The 27,422-nt window shown below is 40.2% G+C and overlaps 1 non-coding gene across 1 annotated transcript; it reads left to right on the forward strand.

Moving 5' to 3' along the window:
- The first annotated feature begins 12,496 nt into the window (after positions 1-12,496).
- LOC133781059 (small nucleolar RNA R71) lies at positions 12,497-12,603 on the forward strand. Its single transcript, XR_009869855.1, has one exon. It is a non-coding gene; the product is annotated as a small nucleolar RNA R71 (small nucleolar RNA).
- The last annotated feature ends 14,819 nt before the right edge of the window (positions 12,604-27,422 follow it).

A 27,422-nucleotide genomic window follows, 5' to 3' on the forward strand; every position in this document is an offset into this window, starting at 1 on the left:
CCTTGATATAACCTTGCTCCATTGTGTCGACCGGCTCGTGTTGGATTACGAAGATAGCCGCCCTAGGGGTACCATAGTCGTAGACAACACCCTAGCTTTAGGTCGGCCCTATTTGAGGAGTATGGGACCAACCTTCGGTCATGGCATCACTCCGGGAGGGTACCATAGCTCAAGGTCTTAGGCAGTATGTAGAGGAGTCTAGTCCCGAGCCAAATTCGGACCCAGAGCCCGAGCCAGCTCGCGTAATCATTGACTTAGATTCCCCAGTAGAAGCTCCGGGGCCGATGGTCGCGACCATAGATTCCTCTCCTAGCTCAGGGGGGGGGGGTAGGATCCCTTATGATACATGTTTTTGGATTATGTCCTCCTTATCTTTGTTGTCTTTGCATAAATGCTAACTTGTGTACTAACAATATCTTTGTTTTGACAGAAGAGATGTCTCAGCTCAGAAACCTGCGAGCTAAGTTCACTGGAGGGAACTCCTCCGCTGGGGCTTCCAGGCCCATGGTGAAGAAGCTCCGGATGACCAAGAAGGCCATCGGGGCAACATCCAACTCCCCCGCCAAGGGGAAGGATCAGAGCCCTGCTGCCCAGGCCAAGGTACCTCCGCCTCCGCCAGTGGAGAAGATGCCCCCGCCCCCTCCATGAGCTCAGTCTCCTGCTCGAGACATGGAGGCGGAGGCCGGGACTATGATGGCCGTAGTCCCGGAGGTGCGAATCCCCATGGATCCCCGGGTCTTGGAGAAGATCCCCGACGTCTTCCGGGGGACGGTGTATGAGACGGCGAGCTACGCCGTCGACCACTTCTACCGTGCCACCGAGAAAGACCTGCGGGCCATCGAAACACGGAGCCCGGAGAATGTAATGGATTCTTCACTGGGAATGGCTCTGACGGTAACCTGACCTTGCCCTTTTATGATCTTTGAGTACCATGCCTTGCTTTTCTCTTCTCCTTTTTTTTTAAGGCAGTTGCCTCTTTGTTTTTGTAGAGTGTCTTGGCCCTTCACCGGAGTATATCCAGGTCCAAGGCCCGCCTCGAGGACATGAGGGGCGAGCACCAAAAGGTTTTGGCCACCCATCAAACTGCCTTGGCCGCCTTGCAGACGGCCCAACAGAAGGAAAAAGGAGCCACGGATGCCCTGGCGGCTGCGCGGGCTGAGTTGGAGGTAGTCCATCCTAAACTTCAAGAGACCGAGGCCGCCCTTGCCGCAGCGCTGGCTGAGAGAGATTCAGCGAAGACTGGGGCCGAGGATGCTAAGGTCGCCCTAGAAATGGAGAAAGCAGCTTCCAGCACCGCCATGGAGGACATGCTCTATCATTGCTGGGTCTTCAACTCAGACGGTGAATTCTCCTTCTTAGGAGCGGACTGGGAGGCCCTTCGTGAAGGATTCAAAGCCCGCCTCCAGCAAGAGGCACCTTCTAAAAATGGGGAGGCATCCATCGTAGCCGAGCAGGAGGGCAAGACAGCAACCTCCACGGGGCAGCCCGGTGGAGCCTAGGGCCTTTCTTTTTCGCACCCAGTCCTTTCTTATTATTATTATTATTTTGTGTAACTTTGCATGAGGTTTTTCCACCTCGAGACAATTAGTTTATCAATTTTTACTTTTAATTGGTTTATTTCCTTTTGCCTTTACGCATTTTAGTTACTACTTTGAAAAACTTAGTTCGTGTTAATTTTTTACTAATATTCTGTGCTTTTTAAGAAAAACACCGATTAATCAATTTAAATTAACGTCTAAGTTTTATGACCTGGTTATGTTCAGGACCTTAGTTTGAAAAACTTAGTTCGCGTTAATTTTTTTATCAATATCTCGTGCTCTTTAAGAAAAGCAACGATCAATCAATTTGAATTAACCTCTAAGTTTTATGGCCTGGTTGTGTCCAGGACCTTAGTTTGAAAACTTAGTTCGCTTTAATTTTTTTATCAATATCTCGTGCTCTTTAAGAAAAACAACGATCAATCAATTTGAATTAACCTCTAAGTTTTATAATCTGGTTATATCCAGGGTAGGGCTTAGTTCGCGTTAATCCTTTATCAATATCTCGCGCTTTTTAAGAAAAGCAACGGTCAATCAATTTGAATTAACTTCTAAGTCTTTAAGGCGACCTGGTTATATCCAGGTACCATATGCCCCCCAAGTAACTAGGAAAGGGTCTTTCGTGGTTACTTTAGATTATACTTGCAAATATATTCAATCATGAATGAAAAGTTAATTCTCATTGCTCAATACATAAAAAATGGCCCTTAGGCCTTACAAGGGTGTCATTGATAATATCTTTTCAAATGGATGACGTTCCAAGTTCGTGGGACTGCCCCTCCATTGAGCCGAGCTAATTTGTAAGTTCCTTCTTTAATGACCTCGATGATTTGATATGGCCCTTCCCAGTTCGGTCCCAATACTCCATCTTTGGAATCCTTACCGGCTAAGAAAACCCTCCTAAGGACCAGGTCGCCAATGCTAAAGGCGCGCTTTTTGACTTTTGAGTTGAAATAACGAGTGATTTTTTGCTGGTAATGTGCGAACTGAAGTTGCGAATCTTCTCGTCTTTCATCAACCAAGTCAAGGGAAGCGCAAAGTAGTTCGTGGTTGCGATCTTGATCATATGCCTGGACTCTATGCGAAGGTACCTTAATCTCCACGGGGAGGACCGCCTCACTCCCAAAAGTCAGGGAGAAAGGAGTATGACCCGTAGGAGTCCGGTGCGAGGTCCGGTATGCCCACAGAACCTGGGGGAGCTGTTCTGGACAGACCCCTTTTTCTTCGTCTAGTCTCTTCTTGAGGCTCACCTTTAGGGTTTTATTGACAGCCTCGACCTGGCCATTTGCTTGAGGATAGGCCACGGATGAGAAGCTTTTCACAATCCCGTACCTTTCGCAAAATTTGGTGAATAGGTCGCTGTCGAACTGAGTCCCATTGTCAGAAACGATTTTCTTGGGCAGCCTGAATAGACAGATAATGCTCTTAACCATGAAGTCGAGGACTTTTTTGGAAGTTATTGTCGCCAAAGGTTCTGCCTCAGCCCACTTCGTAAAGTAGTCGATGGCCACCACAGCGTAGCGGACCCCGCCTTTTCCAGTAGGGAGGGCGCCAACCAAGTCGATACCGCAAACTACAAATGGCCATGGGGAAGAGATCATCTTCAGCTCGACTGGGGGAGCTCGGGCAACTGTGGCGAATCGCTGGCACTTGTCACACTTCTTGACATACGAGATCGAGTCCTTGGACAGAGTGGGCCAGTAATATCCTTGCCTCAGGACCTTTAGGGCCAAGCTTTGCCCCCCAGTGTGATCCCCGCAAAAACCCTCATGCACTTCTTGTAGGATGCCTTTGCTTCGCCTAGAAGAACACATCGTAGGAGAGGTAGGGAGTGCCCACGTCGGTACAGTATCCCATCTACCATCGTATACCTTAGGGCCTGGTACAGTACCCGCCGCGCATCATTACGCCCTTCAGGTAGCTTCCCCTCGGTTAGATACTCAAGGATGGGGGTCATCCAGGTCGGCCTAGCATCGATCATCTCGACCTCCGTCCTGACTTCTTCTATACTTGGTTTTTCCAAGAACTCTACCGAAACTAACCCCAAAGCCTCCGTCTCCCCGGAGGTGGCGAGCTTGGAAAAAGCGTCTGCGTTAGCGTTCTGCTCCCGAGGTATCTGCTCGATTGAGCCTCGCCCAAACGTGGATAGTTCGACTTTTACCTTTGCCAGGTAAGCAGCCATCTTGGTCCCTTGTGCCTGATATTCGCCCAGCACCTGGCTTACCACGAGCTGTGAATCACTGAAGCACTGAACGGAGCTCGCCTTCAGCTCCTGGGCTATTCTCAGTCCGGCCAGCAAGGCTTCGTATTCGGCCTCGTTGTTGGAGGCCTTGAATCCGAATCTCAGCGCCGAGTGGAATCTATGTCCCTCAGGGGATATCAAAATGATTCCGGCCCCAGAGCCGTTCTCATTGGATGAGCCATCCACGAAGATCTTCCACGACGCCTGGGTCGAGGTGACCTGGGGTGAGTCTTCTGCAGGATCCTCCCGGAATCCTGTGCACTCTGCCACAAAATTGGCCAGGGCCTGAATTTTTATAGCAGTTCGTGGGGTGTACAAAATCTTGAACTGACTGAGTTCGATAGCCCACTTTAACAGGCGTCTTGATGCTTCAGGTTTTTGCAAAACCTGCCTTAAAGGCTGATCGGTCATGACATGTATTGAGTGTGACTGGAAATACGGCCTGAGTTTTCGAGAGGCCGTGATAAGACAGAACGCCAACTTTTCCATCAACGGGTATTGGGATTCAGCCCCGAGAAGTCTCTTGCTGATGTAGTAGACCGGTTTCTGAACCTGGTCTTCTTCTCGGACCAATACGGCACTAGCTGCATCCTTTGTGACAGCTAGGTAGAGAAAAATGGGCTCTCCTGCCTTTGGTTTGGACAATACGGGTGGTTCGGCCAGATGTGCCTTCAGGGCGAGGAAAACACTTTCGCACTCTTCTATCCATTCGAATTTCTTATTTCCTCAGAGCAGGTTGTAGAATGGCAAGCACTTGTCCGTGGATTTTGAAATAAACCGATTTAGGGCTGCCACCCTTCCTATTAGGCCTTGGACATCTTTACGCGACCTGGGTGAAGGAAGCTCGAGCAATGACCTGATCTTGTCTGGGTTTTCCTCGATTCCTCGGGTATTGACGATGAAACCCAGGAACTTTCCAGATGCGACTCCAAAGGTGCACTTCTGAGGGTTAAGCCTCATGCCGTATTCTCTTAGTATCTTGAAGCATTCTTCCAGGTCGGAAACATGGTTATCGGCAGTCTTTGACTTGACCAGCATGTCGTCAACATACACTTCCATGTTCTTCCTGATCTGGTTGGCGAACATTCTATTTACTAACCTCTGGTATGTAGCGCCGGCGTTCTTCAGCCCAAATGGCATGACCTTGTAACAATAGATGTTAGTCAGGGTCATGAAGCTGGTGTGCTCCTGGTCCGCCGGATTCATGGCGATCTGATTATAGCCTGAGTACGCATCCATAAAGGACATGAGCTCGTGCCCTGCCGTGGCATCCACCAATTGGTCAATCCTTGGCAAAGGAAAACAATCTTTGGGGCAGGCTTTATTCAGGTCGGAGAAATCGATGCAGGTCCTCCACTTCCCATTGGGCTTCGGGACCAGCACGGGGTTGGCAACCCAAATCGGAAACTTGGCTTCACGGATAAAGCCGCATTTCTTGAGCCGGGCTACTTCTTCCTCTAAGGCCTCAACCCGAGTTGTTCCCAAGCGCCTCTGCTTCTGGGACTTTGCAGGAACGCTCTTATCCAAATGAAGGGTGTGCATGATGACACTTGGACTGATTCCCACCATGTCCTCATGTGACCACGCAAACACATCCAGGTTATCTTGCAGAAATCTGATTAGCTCCGCTTTCCTCTTGTTACAGAGGTTTTTCCCGAGCTTGACCATCCGTGAAGGATTCTGGGGATCGATGTTTACTTCCTCGAGCTCTTCAATAGCCTGGAGCTCGGACTTATCCTCGCCTATTCGGGGGTTAATATCCTCACTTAAGACGATATTTTCCCCTTCGGTGCTCTGAGGTTTTTCAATCTCAGGGCCAGTTAAAGGTTCCTGAGATTCCTCTCCTCTACTTTGTATGGCCATTGCTAGCTGCCCGGGTTTCAATTTTCCCTTCATGGAAATGCTGTAGCATTCCCTGGCAGCGAGCTGATCGCCACGGACCGTGCATATCCCCGTGGAAGAAGGGAATTTCATCGCGAGGTGGCGAATGGAGGTGATGGCCTCAAAAGCTATGAGCGTGGGTCGACCCAAAATAGCATTGTACGCAGTGGGGCAGTCGATGACCATGAACTCGAGGAGTTTGGAGACTGTCCGAGGCCCTTCTCCTAAGGTGATCACCAGCTCGATAGTCCCTATAGCCGCTGATCCTTCTCCCGAAAAACCACACAGCATCATGGAGGTCGCCTTCAGCTCGGCGACAGTCAAACCCATCTTCTCCAGCGTGGACAGGAATAGAAGGTTTACTGAGCTCCCATTATCGATCAGCACCCTCCTAACCCTCCGATTAGCGAGCTGCACTGCTACGACTAGAGGGTCGTTATGAGGGAACTGAACATGGTTGGCATCTTCTTCAGTAAAAATAATTGGCTGTCTCTCCAATCACTGCTGCAGTGTAAAAATATGGGTTTGGGTTAGGTGGCCGGGGTGCCGAACTTCCAGTGTCATCCTGGCCAACCGCCTGCTTGCCCGGTCACTGCTGGACTTCAGGATTTTGCTCACCAGAGATGGCGGCATGATGCACATCCTGCCCATCATGTTGTTCCGCCTCGTTATCGTGTCTTGATCGAGTGGTCACCATAGTTGGATGTTTGCGATAGCACCAATCTAACTAGCTCTCAATGAAAGCACCAAACTGTTGACGCGGTTCTTTGCCAACAGGTAATTAAGAAAATAAGAGGAGGGGATTAGTGCTTAACTATGAACCGAAATAGATGAATGATCCTTGTAAATGGATTGGTGACACAATTACGTTTTTTAGGTGGTTCAAAGGTTAAAATCCTTCTACTCCACCAGCCAATATTATTGCTATATGCTTGGTCTTCTTTTATAGGGTATTTCCTTACACAATAGAATCCAACCCTTTGCAACTCCCAGGGTCTCCATATTTATAGGAGAGGGCACCTGTGAGTTGGTAAGGAAGGTCATCCCGTGACCTTCTTACCTATCATGTCACTTCTGTGACATTCATGATTAATTCCTTAAACCTGACACATGAAGTGTGGTCTAATCAATAGGTAAGGGGGATAATGGGCCGCACGGCCCAACCCAATCGTGGGTGCCTGAATACGCACGTTCATGCTACGTGTCCGAGAAGTCAGGGATATATTAGACACGTGATGTCTGATATATGCACGTTTACCTTGCGTGGTTGACTTTATAAAAGGTCATAGCCTCCAACTCTAGCTCGCACCACGAGCTGGATGTTTCCTCGACCTGTGGCCTTCACAGTCCATACTCAGTCCTTAAGTAATCTTGGCGAGCCTTTGGATACCTCGAGCTAACGAGGTAGGACCTGACGACAACAGCTCCGGTCATGGGAGATCCATGTGGCTGATATAATTTAGGCCGTATCTTAGCTCGCTAATAGCCCGTTGGAAAATCAAGGCGTACAAACTTAAACTCAATAAAGATTTTTATCATTGAAAATGAAAAATATCACCAATTTTTTTTAAACAAAACAAAACACAATAAAACAATATATATATATTTTCAAAACAAACTTAACACAATTCTACCCTCATATTCAACATAATGAATGGTAAACAACCATTATACTTACTACCCCCAAACTTAATTTAAGCATTGTCCTCAATGTGTCAAAATATAAATATAAATTAAAATTGACAAGATGTTAGAGTTTAGAATGGCCATACCTCATCATGGTGCAACGTTAAGAGAGCAAGAAACACTTAACAAAAAGTATAACACACAAAAGTAAACATGAAAACAAGCACACAAAACACATAAACACTAGTTACCAAGAGTAATTTCAAGCAATCAAATAACTTGGTAAATAGGTTCCACAAGGAGGATTTCATCCACTTCATCGGTTTTTAATTCTAAAAATGGTTTTAATTTTTGTCCATTAACTTTAAAAATATCACCATTGTTAGGATTTTCAATTTCGATAGCCCCATATGGAAAAATGACTCGAACAATATAGGGACTGGTCCACCTAGAACGTAATTTTCCTGGAAATAAATGCAATTGAGAGTTGTATAAAAGGACTTTCTGACCTGGAGAAAAATCTTTTCTCAAAATATTTTTATCATGGTAAAATTTCATCCGATCCTATACTTTTTTGAATAGTCATATGCATCATTCCTAATTTCGTCTAGCTCATTCAATTGAAGTTTTCTTTTCTCACCTGCCTTGTCTAGAGAAAAATTTAACTGCTTAATAGCCCAAAAGGCTCTATGTTCTAACTCAACAGGTAAGTGGCACGCCTTCCCATACACAAGTCTGTAGGGTCACATGCCAATGGGCATTTTGTACGTAGTACGATACACCCATAATGCATCAATGAGTCTTAAGGACCAATCTTTCATATTTGGATTCACAATTTTTTTTAAAATGTGCTTAACTTCCCTATTAGACACTTCAACTTGACCACTAGTTTGTGGGTGATATGGTGTTGAGAATTTATGTGTAATGCTATATTGTTTCATCAAATGTTCAAATGGCTTATTACAAAAGCGTGTACCGTTATCACTAATGATAGCACGTGGTGAACCAAAACGGGAAAATATATTTTCTTTCAAAAACTGAAGCACAACTTTGTGGTCATTAGTGTGGCATGCAATAGCTTCAACCCATTTAGACACATAATCAACTCCAACAAGAATATAAAGATTACCAAAAGAGTTAGGATATGGTCCCATAAAATCAATGCCCCAAACATCAAATATGTCAATTATAAGAATAGGATTCAAAGGCATCATGTTTCGTCTAGTTAAACTTCCTAACTTTTGGCAATGTTCACAAGCTTTACAATACACATATGTATCATGAAAGATAATAGGCCAATAAAAACCACATTGTAAAACTTTAGCAGTTGTTTTCTTACCACTAAAATGTCCTCCACATGTATGATCATGACAAAAAGATATAATTTTAGATTGGTCACCATTTGGAACACATCTTCTAATAATTTGATCAGGGTAGTATTTAAACAAGTAAGGATCATCCCAAATAAAAATTTCCACCTCAGAATAAAATTTAGATTTATCATGCTTAGACCAATGAGATGGTATGTCTTTAGTGACCAAATAATTAACAATATTAGCATACCAAGGCAAGGAAGAAACATGCATCAATTGTTCATCAGGAAAAGTTTCAGTGATAGGAGTGGAGTCATGTATAGTTTCAACAACTAGTCTAGATAAATGATCAGCAACAACATTTTCATATCCTTTTTTATCACGTATTTCTAAGTCGAATTCTTGTAAAAGCAGGATCCAACGGATCAAACAAGACTTAGCATCTTTTTTCGACAAGAGATATTTTAATGCAGCATGATCAGAATAGACAATAATTTTAGACCCTAACAAATAAGATCTAAATTTCTCCAATGCAAAAACAACAACAAGTAATTCTCTCTCGGTTGTGGAATAATTTAATTGAGCGTCATTTAAAGTTTTGCTAGCGTAGTAAATTACATGAGGTATTTTTTCAAGTCTTTGTCCTAAGACAACACCTATAGCATAATCAAAAGCATCACACATTATTTCAAAAGGTATTTTCCAATCAGGGGGTCGAATAATGGGTGCAGTAGTCAACAAAATTTTCAATTTCTCAAAGGCAACATGACAATCATTATTAAAGACAAAAACATTTTCTTTTCCAAGTAAATGGCATAAAGGTCGAGAAATTTTGCTGAAGTCTTTTATAAACCTTATATAGAAACCGACATGGCCTATAAATGATCTAATTTCTTTCATAGTTTTAGGTGAGGGAAGTTTTGAAATAAGATCAACTTTTGCTTTATCAACTTCTATTCCCTCAAATGAGATTACATGACTTAAAACAATTTATTTTTAACCATAAAATGACATTTTTCCCAATTAAGAACAATGTTTTTCTCTTTGCAACGAATTAAAATAAGTGACAGATGGTGCAAACATTCATCAAAGGAGGAACCAAACACGGAAAAATCATCCATAAATACTTCAAGAAATCTTTCAACCATGTCAGAAAAAATTAAAATATTACACCTTTGAAAGTCGCAGGTGCATTTCATAATCCAAAAGGCATGCGACGATAGGCAAAAGTCCCGAAAGGGCATGTAAATGTAGTATTTTCTTGATCTTCTGGGGCAATGGGGATTTGGCTATATCCCGAATACCCATCAAGAAAGCAATAATATGCATGGACAGCTAAACGTTCAAACATTTAATCAATAAAGGGTAATGGAAAATGGTCTTTTCTAGTAACATTATTCAGCTTTCTATAGTCTATGCACACTCTCTACCCCGTTTGTACTCTAGTAGGGATTAATTCATTTTTCTCGTTTTCAACAATTGTGATCCCCGACTTCTTAGGCACAACTTGAACTGGACTAACCCATTGACTATCAGAAATAGGGTAAATGATACCTACGTCTAATAATTTTATGGCCTCTTCTCTAACTACTTCTTTCATATTTGGATTTAGCCTTCTTTGACATTCCCGAGAGGTTTTAGCATTCTCTTCTAGATGGATTCTATGCATACATATGGATGGGCTAATTCCTTTAATGTCTACAATGGTCAAACCTATGGCTTCTTTATGTTTTCTAAGGACATCTAACAAGTTATCTTCTTGTTCTTTATTTAAGGCGGACGCTATGATAACAGGTAAGGTTTTAGACTCTCCTAGAAAAAATATTTTAAATTTTTTGGCAAAGGTTTAAGGTCTAACTTTGGAGAGTTAGAAATTGATTGAACATGAGCTAATGGTGAAAAAGGTTCAACTTTGGTTTCATTTAAGGGTATAGACTCTAGCAAAGAATTCACATCATCATTAGAATCACCAACATGCAAGTTCATACAAAAGTATTTTTCACAAAAGCCAAGTAAGTCATTTCCATCATCTTCACAAACACTATCTATCATGTTAACTTCATGCACTTCCTCATACTCAACAGATTTAGCAGCATTAAATACATTCAATTCAACAATCATATTTCCAAAAGATAATTTCAAAATACCATTACGACAATTAATGATTGCATTAGATGTAGCTAAGAATGGTCTACCTAAAATGATAGGAATTTGAGCATGCACATTTTCCACAGATTGAGTATCAAGAACACTATCTATCATGTTAACTTCATGCACTTCCTTATACTCAACAGATTTAGCAACATTAAATACATTCAATTCAACAGTCATATTTCCAAAAGATAATTTCAAAATACCATTACGACAATTAATGATTGCATTAGATGTAGCTAAGAATGGTCTACCTAAAATGATAGGAATTTGAGCGTGCACATTTTCCACAGGTTGAGTATCAAGAACAATGAAGTCAACAGGATAGTAAAATTTATCACCTTTTATCAAAACATCCTCTATAATGCCTCTAGGAATTTTCATAGAACGATCGGCTAATTGAAGAGTTATAGAAGTAGGTTTTAGTTCACCAAGACAATGTTGCTTATAAACAGAATAAGGCAATAAATTCACACTAGCACCCAAATCAAGTAAAGCCTTGTTAATAAAATGATCACCAATAATGCATGAAATTGTGGGACACGCAGGATCTTTATATTTAATAAGACTCTTATATTGAATAATGGAACTAGCTTGTTCAGTTAAAAACGCCTTTTTAGGAATATAAGTGTTTCTTTTTACAGTACAGAGATCCTTAAATAATTTAGAGTAGGCGGGAATTTGCTTAATGGCATCTAAGAAAGGGATATAGGTACTAACTTGTTTAAAAACTTCTAAGATGTCATTATATTGGCCGCCTTTTTTAATTGGAAGTAATCTTTGTGGGAATGAGGCTTTTGGAATGAAATGATGGATTAAAGTATCCTCATTTGAAGAGTCATTTGGCATTAGAACTAGAAGGTTGACTCTTTTCTTTTTCTTTTTCAACCTCGGGTATGTAATCGGGTTTGACAATGTTCTTTCCGGACCTAAGAGTTGAAATTGATTTGACTTCTCCAATATGACAAGACTTTCCTATCTCATACTGACCTTTTGGATTTGGGATAGGTTGACTAGGGAATGTTCCTTTTTCTCTATCAGCTAAAGCAGTAGCGAGTTGTCCTACTTGTGTCTCGAGTTTGGTAATTGATTGAGACTGATTTTGTATGATTTGTTGAGTGGATTACATAAATTGTTGTAAAGCATATTCTAAGGAAGGTTTCCTTTGCTGAGGATATGGTTGATTTTGTGGGTCATGCGTTTGGTTTTGCGTGTTGTATTGGTGCCCTTGATTCATTGGAGGTTGGTTTTGTCTCCATGAAAAGTTTGGATGGTTTCTCCAATTTGGATTATAAGTGGATGAAAATGGGCTATCATTTGGTTTCCCATAAGCATGAAGAGCATTGGCCTCCTCAAAAAATGCTTCTTGGTAGGAAGGACATGATTGGGCATTATGGCATGGACTAGAACATATAGAACAAATATCTTTTCTTGGTTGTATTGGAGAATTTATAGTTTGGCTTATGGCTAAAGCTTCTACTTTTCTCGCTAATTTGTCTAAGGATGTTCTTAAGTCTAATTCATCTTTTACTTCATACCTTCCTCTTCTTTTTGGTGAATTAGTTGACCTAGACCTAGGATCAAACTAATTCCATTATTGTGAATTGACAGACAAATCTTCAAGGGCGTCCCAAGCCTTTTGTCCTTGAAATTTCAAAATTTTTTTGGTATGCATAGATTGAATCATTTGACGATTAGAGGGAGTCAAACCATCATAAAAATATTTAACAAGTCTCCACTTTTCAAAACCATGATGATGATATTTTAATAATAAATCTTTAAATCTTTCCCAACATTCATAAAACTCTTCATTATCTTTTTGAAAAAACTCGGAGATTTCTCTCCTTAGGCTATCAGTTTTAGACATGGGAAATTTTTTTAGCAAGAATTTATTATAAAGTTGATCCCATGTAGTTATAGACCCAGTGGGAAGGGAATTTAACCATGCTTTTGATTTGTCTTTTAATGAAAAAGGGAATAATATTAGTTTGACCGACTCATCAGAAATTTTTTGAAATTTAAATGTTAAGCAAATTTCTAAGAAATCTTTGACATGCATGTAAGGATTCTCTCTATCTAACCCATAAAAAGATGGCAACAATTAAATGATTGATGGTTTAAGCTCAAAATGGGTAGCAGAAGTGGTAGGAAAAACAATACATGAATGAGCATTAGATGAAATAGGTGCAAAATATTCAAGGAAAGTTTTTTCAGGCACAACATTTTCATCAACAGGATTTCTATTAATATTAGCAATTGGTTCTATGATGCTCAAATTTTTACTAACACTTTCAATTTCAAACAAAGATAAATATCTTTTTACTAATCGATGTTTAGAGTTACGTTCCCAATGCTGCATACAATTTTCACAAACAAGGCAACAAAGATAATCTCAAACAAGCAATTTTCTGATGTGGAAGACCAGTTAAAACCGCAACCACAGAGCATACTTAGAATTTTAATAGATTTCACAACAATATAATTTTTATGGTTTACTTGTCCCCATGTCTATTTGATTCCACTTACTTGCACACTACTAACAACTCCCCGAGGTTAATTGTTGAGAATTTAGTTCAAATTTTCTTTAAGCAAAAATTACTTATGGTGAAAGGACAAGATTTATGTTTTTTTTTCAAGTATTTTTTTCACAATTACACAATAATATGATAAGAGACAAAGAAAAATAAGGTAAAATTAAATAAGACTATCAAAATTAGGCAAGAGTAGGGAGGCATAGCATGTCATCAACCATAACAAAAATAAGGTAAAAATTAGGAGGCAAAAGTGCCATCAACCAAAACATAAGATAAAAGACTAGGAGGAAAAATTGCCATCAACTAGTTAGGAGGCAAAATTGCCATGAACTAGTAAATTGCAATATATATATATATATATAATATAACAATAAGATAAATAAAGAAAATTACAATAAAGGTTAGGAGGCACAAGTGTCGTCAACTAACAAAGATATACAAGGAATAAAAACTACAACAAAGTTACAACAAAATTAGGAGGCACAAGTGCCATCAACTATAAAAATTAAAAAGATAGATTGATAGCAGGCACAAGTGTCGTCAACTATAAAAACAATAAATATAAAAATATAAGTTTGTTTTTTAATGGGTGGTAGAACTGTCTCAATTTTTTTTTAGTTTTAAATATATATTTTGTATATATTTTTTTTAAGTGCAAAAATTAAATAACTAGTAGAAGAATTCACTAACCTTGAGAAAAAGTTCGTTTTTTTTCTTGCAACTCCCCGACAACGGTGCCAAAAACTTGATGGACCCAAAATGCATATGTTTTAAATATTTATATCGTAAGCGCACAAATCGTTCATATGGAATAGTGATTGTGTAAGCAAGGATGTCGAACCCAAAGGAGTTGTCTAAAATAAAAAAGAAAACTATTTATACCAAAATTAATAAATTCTAACTTAGCTCCAAAAATTGATGAGATTTAATGTCATGAACATAAAATAAAATATTTAAAATAAAGCTATTTAAGAGAATAAAAATGAACCAATTATAATTTGAAGGTAAGTTGTAAAAGAAAGATTATTAAGATACTAGAATCCACAAAATGTAAGTTTACTAATACTTATTAATATATTGATTCCCAAGTTTTAGTGATAGTTAAAATAAGTCAAACTATCATTTTCCAAATAGATTTATAATTTTAAGCACAAATTATGTCTAAAAAGATATGATTTTTCTTCACTTTTCAAAAAAAGTATAATTTCAAAGTATTTAATGTGAATCAACCTAATGAAACAACAAAAAATCAAATAACATTATTTATAAGGCGAAATATAATATTTTGGTTCTAAGCATTGGATGTGTACAATTTAATGACACATCTTACACAAAGAATATTATGTTTTGCAAAATGAAGAACAAAGTGCAATATTATCTAACAATCCAAAATATGAGATATTAAAGATGAAAGACATATATGAAGAAGAAAAATCCATAAACTTTGTTGCATTACAAGGAAAATCAACATACAACATAAATATTATCTAGTTACAAATTGCTTCATCATGATCTTAATAATCTTAGGAAAAAGATTAGAAGCACATAACTAGAGTAGAAATTACAAAATAAATAAAATACATACTTGAAAATGCTTCTTGAAAAACACTAAAATGGAGGAGAGAATGATAGAAAAGAAGATGGTAACAAAAAATTAAGCACCCCAAAATGGTCTTGAAATTACATATTTATAGCCAAAATGAGATTATTAAAATAATCAATTAAAATTAATTAAATTGATTAGATTAATTAAATAAATAATAATATGGCAAGTAGGTGTAAAGTGTAGGATGTAATGATGATTTTGTGGTGAAATATGTAGAAAATTTTGGTAAAAATGTGGCATTTTTGGACAAAGGGACAATTTTTGGGCTCAAGAAAATGGGAAGGTGGTTGGGTGGCTGCTGGTGGCAGGTGGACCGAAAGCTGGTGGGCTGCGTGGGAGGTAGGTGGATTGCATGGGGAGCTTCGGGCCTGGGCTGGAGGCTGGGTCAAATGGGCCAAAGAGGCTGCAGGCCCGTGGGGGCTGGCTGGGAGGCTTCGGGCCCAGGGGTGTAGCAGGGAGGCGTGGGCCTGATGCTGAGGCAGGTGCGGCCTAGTGGGCTGTTGAAGGCATCATGCCATTTTTCTTTGCTTTTCTCTAAAAAATGCCATTTTTTTCTTCATTTTTCTTGCTTTTCAAGAGCAAATAAAATACAAAAAATTCTCTATAAAATAAAATAAAATTAAATTAAAACTAAGTATCTTCAATAATAAAATATACAACATAAGTTCCATGAAAATATTAATTAAAACTTCATTTACTTAAACATTTAAGCTCAAAAGTTCATCTTTTTACTTCTAACTTAACAATACTAATTTCAAATAATTAAACTACAACATATTATAATAAAATATCTATAAAAACATATAAAATTTATTAAATTACAATAAGATTAATAAATTCAAAATTACTTAAAAACTTGATAAGTTACTTAAAAACTCAAAAACTAAGCAACAATTAGCATAAAAATGTGGTAAAATAACTCTATTTGGTAGAGTTATCACTTTCTCAACATAGTGAGCTTGCCCTAACGCAAAACCCCCACTATGTTTCTTTACTCTGATACCAAGTATGGTGTCAACTTCTCCAAGATCTTTTATCTTGAAGGTTGATGACAAAAACCTCTTTGTTTCTTCTATCCCTTTCATGCTATCACTTAGAATAAGCATGCCATCCACATATAAGCAAATAATGATCACATATCCCTTACGAGTTTTGGAATACAAACACTTGTTTCCATTGTTATGTCTAAACCCATTAGACATGATGGCTTGATCAAATTTCTCATGTCATTGCTTAGGAGCTTGTTTCAATCCATATAAAGATTTTACAAGTCTACATACTTTATGTTCATATTTTGGTATGACAAACCTTTCGGGTTGTTCCATATAGACCTCCTCATTGAGGTCACCATTAAAAAATGCCGTTTTGACATCCATTTGATGAACAAATAAGTTGTGTATAGAAGCTAAAACGCATAAAATTCTTATAGAAGTTGTTCTTGCAACAGGCGCATAGGTATCAAAATGATCGATACCCTCTTTTCGCCTAAACCCTTTAGCTACTAATCTAGCTTTAAATGTTTGGATAGTGCCGTCGGTGTGGTATTTTCTCCTAAATATCCCTTTAGCTACCAATTCCCAAGTGTTGTTGGAAAAAATGGAATCCATCTAATCATTGATGACTTATTTCCAAAATGCACTATCTCTTGATTACATGGCTTCTCTATAAGTCTTAGGATCATCCTCAATGAGAGGTACAATAGAAATTTTCCTAATGACTTCCTCTCTATTTCCTTCTATTAGAATCTATCTCATCCACTTCTAGACTGTTCTCCTTTTTAAGCCTTTGACTTTTTCTAAGTTCAAAGGGTTGCTTTACATTCTTTTGAGAATTCTCCTCTTGGGAATCAATTTTGGATGTAGAAGCTTGAGAGTTGTTCTCATATAAAAAATTATCCTTTAGAGATGTTGAAGCTTGAGAATTGTTGTCACATAACATGTTCTCAAAAAATTCAACTTCTCTAGATTCAATCACAATATTAGACTCTAAGTCTAATAGCCTATAAGCTTTACTATCGTTGACATAACCAACAAAAACACATTTTATGACTCTTGAACCTAACTTTATTCTATTAGGTTCGGTTTTCTTGCAATATGCAAGACAACTCCACACTTTGAAGTACTCTATGGCTGGTTTTCTTCTTTCCCATAACTCATGTGGAGATATCTCATTTTTCTTCATTGGTATTCGATTAAGAATGTGACAAGCGGTTAAAAATGCTTCACCCCATAAGTTGAAATTCAACTTAGAAAACACCATCATAGAATTTATCATCTCTAGATAAGTCCTATTTTTCCTTTCGGCAACACCATTGCGTTGTGGTGTATAAGGTGCGGTGCACTCATGAATTATACCATTTTCTTCACAAAATATATTGAATTCATTAGAGAAGTACTCTCCTCCTCTATCACTTCTTAGCACCTTAATATTTTTATTAAGTTGATTTTCAACTTCTAATTTATATACTTTAAAAGCATCAAAAGTTTCATCTTTATGCTTTAAAAGAAACACATAGGTATATCTACTAAAATCATCTATAAAAGTAAGAAAATACCTTTTACCACCTCTATTTAAAACACCATTTCATTCACAAAGATCAATATGGATTAAATCTAGTAAATTAGATGATCTTTCTACACTAGAAAATGGTTTCTTAATCATTTTTTCCTTAACACATGTTTCACATTTATCATAGTTTTTAATATTGCATGCAATCATACCAAATTTTACTACTTTTTTCTGTTAGGAAAAAATAGATTGCCTCAATAGAAATAAGTAAGAATATTACAACTCTAGGCAATATATTACAAATAAATATAGATTGATTAAATAAGGTTACAACTCAATGACTAAAAGTACAAATAAATATAGAGAAAGAAGAAGAAGAGGATTGAAATAGAAAATACAACTTTTGACAAAAAGATACAAATAAACTTGAGGTAGTAGAAAGAAAGATGTAGATGAGATTACAACTCTTAAGCAAAGATACAAGTAAATATAACAAGAATGATAAGAAGAAAAATAATAGAAGAAAATAAGAACAAGAACAAAATAATAAGATACTCTCACTCACACAACCAAAGTTTGGGGATCACCAACTTGAACAAGGTTTGAAACCTTTGTCCAAAAGCTTATTTCCCCTTAACTCAAGCACTAAGGGATCTCTCTCAGATTTTGGAAATGCTTTCTGGAATTATCAAGCCTCAAGGTGTTTCTAGCCAAGTGCTTTAATGGATAGAAATGTTGTGTCTTTCAAGTGAGGTATAAGCTCCTATTTATAGAGTTTAGAGCACCCTTTGCATTTCAAATTCCACCAACCCCCATGGCTGTTACCAACGTTTAATTGGATTAATATGAAATTAAAAAATGAGATTTGGGAGTTATTTGAGTTTTTTGAATCGTTAAAAAAATATTGAAAAAACTGAAAAAATGGTTAGTTTTGGCCTGTGGCCGCGGCCACTACTCTCTGTCCCACAGGCCGCGGCCACCAACATTCAGTGGCCACGACCACTGATCATTTTCAGCACTTAAAAATGTACTATTTTTCCAAATGGTTCCAAACCCTCCCAAATGATTTTGTAACCCTCAAAAAACATTATTGGGGTTAAAATCATATCTCTAACAGCCATTTCACATATGGCTTTATGAAATTCATCTCAATATTGTGTAACACCAAATTTACACAATAAAGGGTAATATTTGGAAGTTACAAATTTGTAACACCAAATATAATACAATATGTGACACTCTTTATCACATTTATTTAATCTAAAACATTATATTATAATATAATATAATATTACATTATATTATAAAACAATATAACATTTTTATGGTTGAAAAACCTATGTGAGATAGTCTAAGATGCCATAAAAATAAAGAATCATACTCAACTATATAGGTGAAATTTGCATTTTTATTGATAACACTGAAAGTTACATCATTGGTGCACAACTTAACCATACCCTTACAAGAGTACCCCTTTCCAAAAAATACATTAGATTTGGTAAGAATAAGTTTACCAGACTCTAAAATGGCTTTAATGCCGGGCTTGCCAAGCAAATCATCACTTACCAAGTTTCTATTAATTTCGGGAACATACATTCACTAATGTCACTTTCTTGCCGGAGGTGAAAAAGACTTCAATGGTACATTTGCCAAGTACCTTGGATTTGCCCTCATTGCCCATTTGAATTTCATGGTTGCCCTTTGACTCTTCAAAGGTTTTGAACAATGATTTGTCATAGGTGACATGGACGGTGACACATGTATTATACCACCACCCTTTCACCTTGCCTTGGACCACATTCACCTCATTAAGGGTAGCAACTATGTTTTCCTCTTGAGTTGTATTTACCTTAGGTCCTGGTTGGTCTTTTCTATGCCTACACTCTCTAGCATAGTGACCCTTTTTCCTGCACACAAAGCAAGGACCTTTCTCGCCCTTAAACTTATTTGGGGTGGTTCTTGGACCAAAGGATGTCTCGTTACCCTTCTTGCCTTTCCCTTTTGTTTTTGGGATGTTTTGGTTGTGACACTGCATTTGCTTTGGAAGTTTCTCCATTAGACCACTCCACAAGTTTATCTCTACATATCGATTCCTCCTTGATTCGGATATGCTTTTGGATTTCCTCCAAAGAATAATCCTCATTTTTATGAAGGATTCTTTTCCTATAGCTCTTCCAAGTTGGTGGTAATTTAGCCACTATAGAACCAACTTGAAAGGCCTCGGGAAGCTCAATCTTCAAAATTTTCAATTTGCTAACAATTATTTGCAATTCATGAATTTGAGGATGAATAGGTTTATCACCAAAAAACTTGAAATCAAAATATAGAGATATCAATAACTTTTTGGTACTTTCCTCTTTCCCCTTGAATTTTGTCTCAAGAGCATCCCATATCTCCTTTGCCGATTTGGTCTTGGTGTAGAGGTCATAGAGCCTATCGGAAAGGGCGATGAGGGTATGACCCCTACAAAGGAGATTTTCCTCCTCCATCTTCCTTCTTTTCTCCACCTCCTCGGGAGTGTCTTTGTTGGATGGCGTTGGGAGAGGTTCCAAAGTGGACTCTAGAATTTAGGCGATCTTGAGAGTGGTCAAAAGGAATCTCACCTTGTCTTGCCATCTAGTGAAATTGGACTCATCAAACCTATCCAACTTCACTAGGTCTTGATTCATAATCTTGATAGTCTCACCTTTCATTGAAACAAACAAAGGGTAAGCTTTTGAATGTTAGGAAAATGTAATTTGCCTCAATGGAAATTGGTAAGAAAATTACAACTCTAGACAAAATATTACAAATAAATAATTATTGATTAAATAGTGTTACTGTAACGACCTAAATTCGCTAATAAAGCTTAAGGGCCTTGATTAGTGTGCCTGGAGGGCATAATGGGAATTATGTGTGATTTTAATGAGTAAGATGCATGATTATGATTTAAAGCATGTTATATGACTATTTGAATATTTGTGATGCATGACTATGTGTATTAGTATGCATGTAGGCCCCGATTAGGTTAGAAGGGCATAATTGTAATTCTGGCCATTATGGGCATAACTTCTTTGATATATGTGATAATTGTCGAGACCACATTATTATGTGGATATATCTGTGATCTGTGACTCGAGACGATCCTAGTGAGCAAAGTAGCGAAAAAGTCATGGCGGGGATTTATACCCGGCTCGGGGTGAACCTAGGGGTATAAATGGGAATTTAGTGAGTATATTGGGGTTTGTTTTGACATCGAGGTATATTGTTGGTGATTAGTTAGGTATTGGGAATTAAGCGGGAAATATTAGAGACACTCGAGGAATTAGCGGGAATTGGGTAAAATGACTAAAATGCCCTTAAGTGGATTAAAGGATTTAGACTTAATAGGGAGGGCATTAAGGTCATTTAGCTTGCAAGGGATAGATATGCTGAGGCTTTATGTTAGTGGGGATTGTAGAAAGTAGTAGAAGTCTGGAAAGAAAAGAAGGAAAAGAAAGAAAAAGCAAAGGGAGAAAATAGAGAGTTCCTAAGGTCGATTTATGCATTTTCCATCAGGTTCCTGAGAATTCTTGGAGCAAAGTTTAGAGGAGAGCTGGGTTAGGCTAAGCATCAAGGATCCTAAGCTAGGTTTGAGGAATTGGCAGATGTTTAGCAAGAACTCACCAACACTTGAGGTAAAATTCTGTAAGTTCTTTCAGCTCTGGTTTTGGTATTTAGCAAAGATATCTAAGCTGTGTTGATGGGGAATTCTAGGGAAGTTGGAGCCAAGGGTTGAGGAAAAGCAAGCCAAGGAGGTCTAGAGACAACTTGGGGTCGAAGTTCCATCAAAGGTATAAATTCTAAGCCTCTAACTCTGATGTTTTGACTGGTTTTGCTGAGTTTCTGAGCTTAGGGACAGCTATGGTGAATTTTGGGATTAGAGATGCATGTGATTGGGTTTTGAGTATTTGGAGTGCTTGGGATAAGTGGAGTATGTTCATAAGGTTGTTTTTGAGTTTGGTAAAGGTTTGGAGAAGTTTTGGTTGAGGTTGGTTCGAGGAAATCGCAGGAAAGGAAAACTGGTGTTGGTCTGTCTGTGACTAGAGCTACAGCGCTAGACTTTGGGCACTGTAGCGCTAGGCCATGCATGCTGATGGGATTTTGCTTCTATTTGTAGCATTGTAGCGACCTCCTAAGAGCGTTGTAGCGCTGCCCTATTTTCAGAAGAGGATTTTAGGGTTATTTGCAAGGGTTTTTGACCAAGGGTTTGGGATTTGATTCCACCACCATGTTTGGTGGAACTAAGACTTCTCGGGTGCTCAGGATTGGCCCCGAGGCTAGGTTTTGGACTTGAGGTTTGATGATGACTTTGGCCTATGGTTGTGTATAGGTGAGCGCTAGGGCTCGAAAGGGATCGTGCTTAAGGAGTCAAGTGATCAGAGCTAGCAAATCGAAAGGTAAGAAAACTACACCCGTTTATATGATTGTGATGGGACTAAGTGCTCCCGATGTTTGTATCGTGTCAATGATGGTATTACGCCATGGGACATGTAAAGCGGCCTAAGGGTGTCGTACACTATATTTGCGCACAGGGCGTGGCTCGGCCACTGGTAGCCGAGGACAGCTTAATATTCATTGAGCTCGGTTTAAGTGGGCCGGAGTCAGTGGGATAACGGAGGGAGCGGCCTGAGGGCGCTAGCCCTAGTTATCACTTGCGAACTGATATATGATATGAGATGACATGTTAATGTGCTGAATACTTGATTATACTGAATGATTATATGGTTGAGAACTTGTGATGCGATATGTGATATTGATTTGACTGTTGATTGCTTATGCTCTATTGTTGTGTTTTCTTGCTGGGCCTTGGCTCACGGGTGCTACGTGGTGCAGGTAAAGGCAAAGGCAAGCTGGACCAATCTTGAGATGGAGAGCTGCGGGGTTGAATGTACATAGCCAGCTGTTCGATCGCCATGGTCGAGGAGTGGATCAGGACAGGGATAGCCTAACTGTCTGTTTTGCCTTAATACGACTTGAGATTGTATTAAAACCTTATGTTTTTTGTAAATGATCTTAAAACTTAATATTTTTGGGATCCCGTGTAGACAGGAAATGCTTCTTAATGAAAATGTGGCTGTTGAGACTAAAATGCTTTAACCCTATTTCCTTTGTAGTTTCAGTAACACATTTTAAATTAAATGACTTGATTAGCAAGTCTGACACTTTATAAACACACAGTGTAACGGTCTTGGCTATCCAAGGCATTACAACTTGGTATCAGAGCGTCCTAGGTTTATGGGTTCTGAAGACTGGCTGGATATGTACATTCGCCGTGAGAGACAAGCTCAACTCAGGATTTGGTAATTGTGTATACATGACTATGTGCTTAAATGATTTGAGTGAGATATGATTATTGATATATGTTTGATGAATAGGGAGCATGAGTTATTGATAGGGCCTGGCCCTTGACTATTGCATGATGCTATTGAGGCGTGCTTATTAGCACTGCTGTGTATGTGAATGAATATTTGGATAAATTGCTATACTTTGATTGCTTGTGAATGATTGGAGTTCCAGTGATGGATCATGGAAATATTATTACCCTGTCATCATAGCCTAATTTCCGATTCGTTGATTGTAGATTGACTTGAATAGTTATGCATTCAAGAAAATCCATGCGATTAGCCGGCAGGCCTGGGGCTAGAGATGATGACCAGGGCCAGACCCCTCTGCCAGTCCCTGAGAACTGGCAGCAGTTAATGGCAGATATGCAGGCTAGGCTTCAGAGTCAAGATGAGCAAATTCGAATTCTGCGGCAGGCTCCATCTGGGAGTGTTGCCCCTATTGTGCCACCGGCAGTTGTATGAGCGGTTTAGGAAGCAACAACCCCCGATCTTTGAGGGAGGACCAGATCCACTGAAGGCTGAGCAGTGGATGACTATGATCATAACCATTCTTGATTTTATGAGGGTAGAAGGACATGACAGAGTGGCCTGTGCCACTTATATGCTGAGGGAGGATGCCCGAATCTGGTGGGAGGTGGCATCACAGACCAGAGATGTTTCTGTATTGACTTGGGAAGGGTTTAAGGACTTGTTTAATCAGAAGTATTATAATGTTGCCATCAGGGTAGCGAAAGTGAATGAGTTCGTGGGGCTTGTTCAGGGCAGTATGACAGTTACAGAATATGCCTTGAAGTTCGATAGACTCGCGAAGTTCGCACCAGATCTTGTGCCTACCGATTCAGCTAGGCAGGACAGGTTCATTAGAGGGCTGAATGCTATGGTAGCCTGAGATGTGAGAATTACCACAATTCCTGGAGACAACTTATGCCCAGGCTGTGGAGAAGGCCCTTACCGCTGAGGAAGCGGAGAATAAGATATGGAGATAGAGTGTGGTGAGGAGGGAGGGCCGCAGGGCGGCGCCTCCATATTCTGGTTCTGGTAGGGGCGAAGGCCCTAGTGATTTGAAGAGAAAGACCCCTGAGGCTTCGATCGCTCCTGGTTCTGATAGGAGAGGTCATGGTGCTCAGGGTGGCCGTCAGGGAGGCGGTGATACATGGAGGACCTACCCAGAGTGCACGAGATGCAAGAGACGCCATCCGGGCGAGTGTCGAGCTAAGGCCTACTATGTGTGCGGGGTGGTGGGACACCTCAAGAAGGATTGCCCGACAGTGAAGAAGGGAGAGACAGGGAAGGTGGACAGCTTGACTCCAGTTCGAGTGTTCACCCTGACGCAGGCGGAGGCCGAGGCAAGTTCCTCGGTAGTGACAGGTCAGCTTTCTAGTGCTGGCACTTCTTTTACTGTGTTGATTGATTCTGGTGCTACGCATTCATTTGTATCTGATAAGGTGATTGATAGACTGTGTAGACCTAGTGAGTATAGTACTTCAGGGTTTGGGACTATTTTGCCTACAGAGGAACTGGTAGTATCTAGGAGGTGGATTAGAGCACTGTCAGTGATAGTTGATGGTAGGGAGTTATCAGTAGACTTGATTGAGCTGAGTATGGAGGACTTTGATATGATTTTAGGTATGGATTGGCTGGTTAGATATGGAGCTACCATTGACTGCAGGAAGAAGATGGTGACTTTTGAGCCAGAGGGCGAGGATCCCTTCGTTTTTGTGGGAGAGGTGCATGGACCCCGCGTATCCAGGATATCTGCATTAAGAGCCAGAGATTTGTTACAGGGTGGATGTATAGGCTTTCTGGCTAGTGTGGTGGATACCACCAGAGTTTCACCAGTAGGACCGGAGGAGACCAGATTGGTTTGCGAGTTCTTGGATGTGTTTCCTGAGGATTTGCCTGGGTTGCCGCCGCGTAGGGAGATTCAGTTTGTCATTGAGTTGGCGCCAGGGACAGAGCTAGTGTCGAGGGCACCATATAGAATGGCACCGAAGGAATTGAAAGAATTAAAGATACAACTGCAGGAACGTCTAGATTTGGGGTTCATCAGGCCTAGCTACTCACCATGGGGTGCTCCAGTGTTGTTTGTGAAGAAGAAGGACGGGACTTTGAGAATGTGCATCGACTACCGAGAGTTGAACAAGTTAACTATCAAGAATAAGTATCCCCTACCAAGGATTGATGACTTGTTCGATCAGCTGCAAGGTAAGACGGTGTTCTCAAAGATTGATCTTCGATCTGGTTATCACCAGCTGAGGATCAAGGATGAGGACATACCTAAGACGGCCTTCCGAACGCGGTATGGCCACTATGAGTTCTTGGTCATGTCTTTTGGTTTGACCAATGCCCTAGCAGCCTTTATGGATCTAATGAACAGGGTGTTCAATGATTTCTTAGATCAGTTCGTTATCGTCTTCATCGATGACATCTTGGTGTATTCTAGTTCAGAGGCAGAGCACGAGCTTCATCTTCGACAGGTTCTTCAGAGAGTGAGGGAGCATCAGCTGTATGCTAAGTTCAAGAAGTGTGAGTTCTGGTTACCTGAAGTGACATTCCTTGGACATATCGTAGGTGCAGATGGGATTAAGGTGGATCCATCTAAGATAGAGGCGGTTAGGGATTGGCCGAGGCCAAGGAATGCCTCGGAGGTGTGGAATTTTCTTGGGTTGGCAGGTTACTACAGACGGTTTGTAGAGGGCTTCTCGAAGATAGCAGCATCGATGACAGAATTGACAAGAAAGAATTTGAAGTTTATCTGGTCAGACAAGTGTGAAGACAGTTTCCAAAAGCTGAAACGACGACTTATTACAACGCCAGTGTTGAGTCTTCCTTCAGGAGAAGGGAAGTTTGTTGTTTACTACGATGCATCGAGGTTGGGCTTAGGCTGTGTGTTGATGCAGAATGAGAATGTTATAGCTTATGCATCCCGGCAGCTGAAGGAGTATGAGCAGCGGTATCCTACCCATGATTTAGAGTTAGCAGTGGTGGTATTCGCGCTGAAGATTTGGCGACACTATCTATATGGGGAGAAGTGCGAGGTATACACTGACCATAAGAGCCTGAAGTATTTCTTTACACAGAAGGACCTGAACATGAGATAGAGGCGTTGGCTGGAGTTGGTAAATGATTATGATTGTGATATTCTTTACCATCCGGGGAAAGCCAATGTGGTGGCGGATGCTTTGAGCCACAGAGGTCCAGGTCAGCTGTATAGCTCTATCCAGATCTCAAGGGAGTTAGCTGATGAGATGGTTAGAACAGGGATAGAGTTGGTGGTAGGACGGTTGGCTAATATTACTTTGTAGTCGACCCTGCTAGAATGGATCAGAGAAGGGCAGTTGACAGATGCTCAGTTACAGAGGGTAAGAGAGGATGTCATAGCGGGAGTAGCTAAGGACTATTCTGTTTATGAGGTTGGTTTACTTCAGTATCAGGGGCAGATTTGTGTTCCAGCTGATGAGGGGATCAGATGAGAGATACTGGATGAGTCTCATACGACACCGTACTCACTTCATTCGGGTACCACGAAGATGTATCAGGATCTGCGAACTTTGTATTGGTGGCCCGGGATGAAGAAGGATGTGGTAGAGTACGTTGCCAAATGCTTAACCTGTCAGCAGGTGAAAGCTGAGCATCAGCGACCAGCAGGGTTGCTTCAACTTTTGGGTATTCCTGAATGGAAATGGGAGGACATTACTATGGATTTTGTGGGAGGTTTACCCAGGACAGTAGGACTTCATGACTCGGTGTGGGTGATAGTGGATAGATACACCAAGTCAGCCCATTTTCTTCCAGTGAGGTCGACATATACTGTGGATCAATATGCTGAGTTGTATGTGAGGGAGATCGTACGTCTCCATGGGGTTCCTAAGTCTATAGTGTCAGACCGGGATCCTATCTTCACTTCCAAGTTTTGGGGTGGTTTACAGAAGGCTTTGGGGACTCAGTTGAAGTTCAGTACAACCTTTCATCCTCAGACTGATGGACAGTCTGAGAGGACGATCCAGGTATTGGAGGATATGCTCAGAGCATGTGTGATTGATTTTGAGGGTTCATGGAGTAAGTATCTTCCGTTGATTGAATTTTCGTATAACAATAGTTATCAATCAACGATTGGAGTTGCTCCCTATGAGATGTTATATGGGAGGAAGTGTAGATCACCCATTCATTGGGATGAGATGGGTGAGAGGAGATATTTGGGGCCAGATATGGTTCAGAGGACAAGTGAAGCTATAGAGAAGATCCGGGCTAGGATGCTCGCATCTCAGAGTAAACAGAAAAGCTACGCTGATCCTAAGCGTAGGGATGTGGAGTTTCAGGTTAGGGATCATGTCTTTCTCCGAGTTTCACCATTGCGAGGGGTGAGGAGGTTTGGAAAGAAGGGTAAGCTAAGCCCTAGATTCATTGGACCATTTGAAATCCTGGAAAAGATTGGTCAGGTGGCTTACAGGTTAGCTTTGCCGCCATCATTGTCTGGAGTTCATGACATATTCCATGTCTCCATGCTTCGGAAGTATATCTCAGATGTGACTCATGTGTTGAGGTATGAAGATTTGGAGTTACAGGCAGATTTGGCTTATGAGGAGCAACCAGTTCAGATTCTGGATCGGAAAGATAAAGTATTGCGGAATAAGACGATTCCTCTGGTTAAAGTGCT

Source organism: Humulus lupulus, chromosome 5 (genome assembly GCF_963169125.1).
Source record: "Humulus lupulus chromosome 5, drHumLupu1.1, whole genome shotgun sequence".
Taxonomy (NCBI): Eukaryota; Viridiplantae; Streptophyta; class Magnoliopsida; order Rosales; family Cannabaceae; genus Humulus; species Humulus lupulus.